The following is a 6,968-nucleotide window of genomic DNA, read 5'->3' on the forward strand; positions in this document are numbered from 1 at the left end:
TGCAATGTAATCGACTAGAAGTCCAGGTGTCCTTTCTTCCATCTACCAGCTTGTCTTCTATAGTTGCCACCTGTGCTTTACATTTCACCTCTTCCTGCTGCCATGTGTAACTCCATCTTCTGACTCCTTACACAACTCTCCCAATCAAACCTCCTCCATGGATCCGGCTTCCATGCGGTAGTTCAAAACTACCGCATGAAAAATTTGCAAATTTTTTTTTAAAATTTAAAAATTAGAAAAATAATAATAATTAAAAACAAAAAATATAAAAACCTAAAAAAAATTAAGGGGTGGCCGGCAACCCCCTTGGCAACGCCGGCCACCCCATTATTGGCCAAGGGGGTGGCCGGACCACCCCCTTGGCCGATCTGGGGTGGATCGTCCACCCCAGTCGGCTTTGGGGGTGGTCCGGCCACCCCCAAAAAGCCAAAAAACAAAAAAAAAACAAAAAAAATGTTAGGGGTTTGGGGGTGGCCGAACCACCCCCAAAGGCCATGGGGGTGGCTCGGCCACCCCCATATCGGCCGTATGGGGTGGTCGAAACCACCTCCAGGCCCTTGGGGGTGGTCCGGCCACCCCTAAAAGGCCTAGAAACCAAAAACAAAAAAACAAAAAAAAAGTTTGGGTTTTGGGGTTGGCCGGTGACCGGATCACCCCCAAAGGCCTTGGGGGTGGCTCGGCCACCCCCAGATCTGCCGTATGGGGTGGTCGAAACCACCCCCAGGCCCTTGGGGGTGGTCCGGCCACCCCCCAAACCCCTACCTTTTTTTTTTGTTTTCTTTTTTGGCCTTTTGGGGGTGGCCGGACCACCCCCAAAGCCGACTGGGGTGGTTCGTCCACCCCAGATCGGCCAAGGGGGTGGTCCGGCCACCCCCTTGGCCAATAATGGGGTGGCCGGCGTTGCCCAAGGGGGTGGCCGGCCACCCCTTAATTTTTTTTAGGTTTTTATATTTTTTGTTTTTAATTATTATTATTTTTATAATTTTTAAATTTATTAAAAAATTTGCAAATTTTTTTAAATGGAAAACGGTACCGTTTTGTGGAAAACGGTACCGTTTACCGTTTTCCACTACAACACCTATGCGGTAGTTTTGAACTACCGCATGGAAGCCGGATCCCTCTTCCATGCATGTTATGGTGACAAAGAATGGACCTGTGGAGAGGAAGGACGCGGCCGCATCGGCTACGAGCATCAATTTCTCGCCTTCGCCGCCAATGTCCGCTACAAAATAGTTTGACCAAATTATGGGCAAAAAGCCTGGCTCTTCTTCCTGGACCACCAGGTAGCCTCGCTTGAGGAGATCTGCTGGGTCTCTGCCGCCCACATTAACGTCGCCGATCGGAGGATCCAGTTCGCCTCAGAACAACAACAACAACTTGATAGTTGGAGGAGGAGGAGGGGGTGTGGGGAAGGGGAAGAAGAATACTGAGGGGGTGAAGCTGTGGATGAGGTTCGACCGGTTGGAGCTGGTGGAGTGCGACAAGAGCGCCATTGTTTGGGGCACATATATTCCCGTTGGCCGCTAGGGATTTGAGGGAGATTCAAAGAACTGAGAGAGATGGAGAAGAGAAAAAGTAGAGAAAATATTATTTTAATAAAGTAGAGAAAATTTTATATAAGCCGTTGGATGGGGTTTTGAAAATTGGTTAGCTAAAAGATAGCAAACAGAGGTTTTGATTATCTATTTTGGCTCAAAATTCTCATAAGCCGCTGTGAATGCTCTAAGAGCATCTCCAGTAATAATAGCCAAAGTTGCTATTGAAAAAGTACAACTCTCTCTTTATCTACCGTTTTTTCTATATTCTCTTCAACATTCTCTATTATACTCTTTATTTTATTTACATATTATTTTATGTGGAAAAAAGTGTGAAATAAAGAGGGAGAGAGAGTGTGTGATAGAAGGAAATGAATAGAGAGAAAACATTAAAAAACTGTTTGTAGCCTGAATAGTGAATATACTCTTATGTCTATTTAATATTCGCATTTTACACTATAAGGAAAAACTATATATTCAGCATATTCTACTATAGACAAAAAAACATTTATGCTCCGTTTGTTTTGGCATTTTTCTGTGTTTGGTAGTGGCGAAAATAATAGTCAACCGGAAAATGATTTCTGTTTGACAAAAAATGCTTAGTAAATTTTAGAAAATGATTTACGCTTTTTAAAAGTGTAAATCATTTTTCAAAGACGTTAGACGCATTCGACCCCTTTTAAACGACACAGTCGACCTTTATGTTCAAGTAGTCGACCATCACCGAAATCCGATAATATCCGGTCAATGTCGCCGAAATCCGGCAACGGAATCCAGACATCTTCGCCAAAATCTAGTCAGCCCAGATTCCAGCAATCAAACTGGTCGTATTCCGGTCATCTGGCCAAAAAGGCCGAATCCCGACCAGCTGGCCGGATCTGGCTAGAACGGTAGGCTGGCCGGATCTAGCCAGAACATCCCAACTAGAACGGTTGGCTGGCCGGACAGATCTGGCCAAAAAATCTCGGCCAAAATGGCTGGATCCTAACGATTGGCCGGGATCTGGCCAGAACGATTGAATTTCGACCTACTGGCCATATTCCAGCTGTTCTGGCAGGATTCCGGCCAATGGGCTGGAGTCCAGCCAACCCAGATTCCGACGAAACTATCTGGATTCAGGCCTTTCTCTCGGATTCTAGCTATAGTAGCCGGAATCCTGTAAAAATGGCTGAAATCCTGTCGATCAGTGATGGAATCTCGCCACGGTGATTTTTATATTATTTTACATTAATATTTATATGTTTTGAATAAAAATTGATTTTTATAGGTTAATGTAATTGAATAAAAATATAAAAAAAATATTTGTGATTTTTTGTACGCGCCAACACACAAAAAAATGCTTTCGGAAAAAAAAAATTTCAAGAAAAATAAATTTTCTGAAACCATTTTACGTCGAAACAAACGAAGCATTATAATAATCAAATTTTACTATTATGAGTCAATTGCTTATTCTATTGGAGATGCTCTACACAGCCTTATATCATTTGAAAAATAAATGGTCCTTTGGACTATTTGATGTGTCACATAATTAACAATTTTGTGAATTTCTGATCTTTGAATAAATGCCTGGAAAAATTTATGAGTAAGAACTTTTATTGTGTAATTAACGATTGTTAAATCTCTAATACTTGTTGGCATGTTGAGACTTTATGTTATAAACTTACACCTATATTGAAATTTAAATATAATCTATAATTTATTACTTAATTTATAATTTATGACTTAATCAAAATGAACGTATATTACAGTTACATAATCAAATGAAATTAGTATTAGATTTATAATTTATTTGTAAGACTTAAGTTTAAGCCCATAAATTAATAATCTCAATAAAATTTCATTTGTCAAGAAAATAAAGCTTTGTTTGATAAAAAAAAATTTCCTTATTACTTTTATTTTATCTTTTCAAAACAAAAATATTAACAAACAGCTAAAAATACAAAACACTCAAAAACTACATTCACATTTATATCCATCAAAACATTTTTTTTTTAAAAAAAAAAAAATGAATAACGTCTAAAAAACATTAACAAGCAGAGCCAAATTGCTCATTTGGTAAAATTTTGAGAAGTATTCTGGGTTTTAGTTTTGAAAAATGTAAAAATTGAGAACTTATTTCGTGGGCCCACAGTTGAGAAAAATTGAAATTTTGATTTGACAAATTTTTGAAAGAGTGTTTTGTAAAAATTTAAAATTGATAAATAGTTTTATTAAATAAAAATTAAAAAGTATTGCCACCATGGTGGTGAACTGGTAGTTGCCATATCTCTTTGGCGACCCATTTATGGCCACCATTTCTATTTTTGGCATCCACCACGTGTGGCTGCCAATTTTGTCTGGGTAGCAGCACCAATCAGTTTAGTTTTTATTATTATTATTATTATTATTATTATTATTATTATTATTATTATTATTATTATTGTTTTTAACAATGTTTAAGATATTTTTTAAAAATAAATTTTGTGTTTTAGTTTTATTTGTTAGTGTTTTGAGCCAACAAACTTGTGTGGAGCATGAGTGTGTATTCATGAGGAGACTCCACGTAAAATTATTCACTAAGATTAGCATTGAGGAATATGTTTTTACATTTATCTTAAAAAGGTCCCAACAATACACAAAGGCAACTATAAGGAGAGATTATAAAAAGGTAAGTTAAGTCACTGGCACAAATGTATCCTCATAATTAATGTCATACTCTTGGTTGAACCCTTTAGCCACAAGACATGCCTTGTATATTTCAATAAACCCATCAAATTTGATCTTAATCTTATAGATCCATTTGCACCTCACCATACCTTTTCCCAACGGTAAATCAACTAAGTCTCAAGTGTAAGTTTTGGTAAAAACAGTAAGCTCTTCAAACATAACTTTATGCCAAAAATGGTCATTACAAGTCTCATTGAATGAATGAGGTTCATGTAGAGTATCAATGGCATAATAACAATAATAATCACGAAGATGAGTATGGAGTGTTGTTACCTGAATTGATCGACGAGGGGTAGAGATGTCACACTCAAGAGGGGTAGTAGAGGAATCAGCAGTTTAGTCAAGTGCATTGGAGCTAACCATCGTTAAGTCATTAGGAGAGCTTGTCGTCCCTACAACAAGATTGGTGGGTTTGGGGAGCAAATCAACCGAGCCATTAGTGAAAAATAGATAAGGAACTAGAGGGACCAAAGGGAAAAAAGACTTCATACTACTAAATTATATATGCTTCCAAAATGTGACATGACACGAGATGAGGAGGAGTTTATCGATGGAATCATAACAACGATAGCCTTTATGTTCGATATCAAAACCGAGAAAACAACAAAAGGCAAGAACGGGGTTTTAATTGATTGCATTCATGATGTTGAAGAAGAACAAAACAAACACAACCAAAGACTTTGAGGGACTAATAATCATGAGGAGTGCCAAACAGGAGTTCATAAGGAGACTTATTGAGAGTAGTGGGAGACGAGACGAGACTCGATAGATAGTGTAGACAACAGAGAGTGCAACCTCTTCACATAAATGTTCAGGAACAAAAGCATAAATGAGTAATGCCTTAATCGTGTCTAAGAAGTGTCCGTGTTTGCATTTAGCACGACCATTATATTGAGAGGCACTAAGACAAGAATGATGGGGAACTGTGCCATTTTGTATGAGAATGGTAAGAAAGGTAGATTCACAATACTCCCTAGCATTATTACAACGAAAAAACATTTATGTTTTGGGAAAACTATGTTTGAGCCATTTTCTAATATTAAGAATAAATTTATGGAAGTTCATATCGATTTTGTAAAAGACAAAATCATGTGTATCGAGATTAATCATTCACAAAATTAACAAAATAGTGAGATCCCCCATAGTGAGAATGGATGCAAGCCCAAACGTAATAATGAATTAAATCAAAAGGTGTAGAAGAAATTGAGTTATTATTATTAAAAGGTAAATCAATTTGCTCTCTAAGTTGACAATCAACATAATCAAACGATTTAGAAGTTACCGACCCTAACTGACAAGTGGTGACTAGAGAATGTATAGGTGAAAGAGAAGCATGTCCTAAATGAGTGTCATAAACTAAGTGTAACAAGACATAAAAAAATTAGTCACATATGTGCTATCACCTTAAAAGAATTAGTCAATTTGAAACTTTCATAGAACCACTTATAAAGTCCACTTTCACCTAATAAGTAAGTAATGTGAGACTTAATACCTATGTGTGTCTTTATAAACCACCAACTCTATGTGGGCTACTACTTGTCTTCCTAATAAAGGACCAAGGTATCACAAACTTCCACTTTAAACCTCTGACGGCCTTGTTAGAGCCACAACATATGGTGTTGACATCACCATATGACATTACAACTTGGCTTTAATACCATTTGTAACGTCCTATGACAAAACAGTAGCCACATATGCGCTATAACCCTAAAATGACTAATCAACTACTCTATGCGAACTAATACTCATCTTCCTAATATGAGAGCAAAGTGTTACACTACTCACTTAATAGTATTCAATAACTTAATACTATGCTTATACATAATTACAAAATATAACTAAAGAAAAACAACAATTTTTATGAAGTCTGGCTTATCTCCACGGAAAAAACCATTAGAGATCTCATGTGTAAAGAGTAAACGGTAGAGATTGGAAGATTTGGAGAAAACTCCAATTAAACATGTATTGGGATATGGCCTCGAAAAACTGTAAGAATATGCAGCTTACAAAAAGAAAATCTCACATATCGTCGTATTTTTCAAACTATAATATAACATGTAGAGTAATGTTTCATACACAACTTTTGTACAACTCTAATAACTTTTTTCAAAATCAATCATTAGATATTTAGAGCCCACATGTAGAAAAACAGATCAAATGGTTGATCATTAAAAAAAGTGTTAGAGTTGTACAAAAGTTCTACGACAATCATTTCTCTAACATATAATATAACTCCAATGATTCATGACCTCCATACAAGTGGATACAGTTCTATATTAACCATCATTTACATTTATATTAACATATTTTATATATAATTAAATGTTGCAACTCTAAGCTGTTAGATTCAGTTTAAAGCTTCCTGCATTGAGATCTTCAATAATTTACAAAAATTGTTGCTGCGTCAAGGTTCCCTCTATCTCATTGGCAAAAATTGTGATGTAGGACGGAATTTATTAATATTTTCGGTGAAAACGAAAATAGAAAAGATGTCCAAAATAATATTGAAACAGCATTGTTTGATTAGAAGCTTACGTGTTTGCAGACAATAGAAGTACAAAAGGAAATGCTTGATCGTCGAACCAAGACTTTATTTTATTTCCTTACTAGGACTAGATTTGCTAGTTGCTTTATTTATTTTCCTTTTAGGATTAGATCTTTATTTTCTTTACTTACTAGGATTAGATTTGCTTTATTTATTTCTTTTCCTTATTAGGATTAGATTTA

This window comes from Alnus glutinosa, chromosome 4 (assembly GCF_958979055.1).
Source record: "Alnus glutinosa chromosome 4, dhAlnGlut1.1, whole genome shotgun sequence".
NCBI lineage: Eukaryota > Viridiplantae > Streptophyta > Magnoliopsida > Fagales > Betulaceae > Alnus > Alnus glutinosa.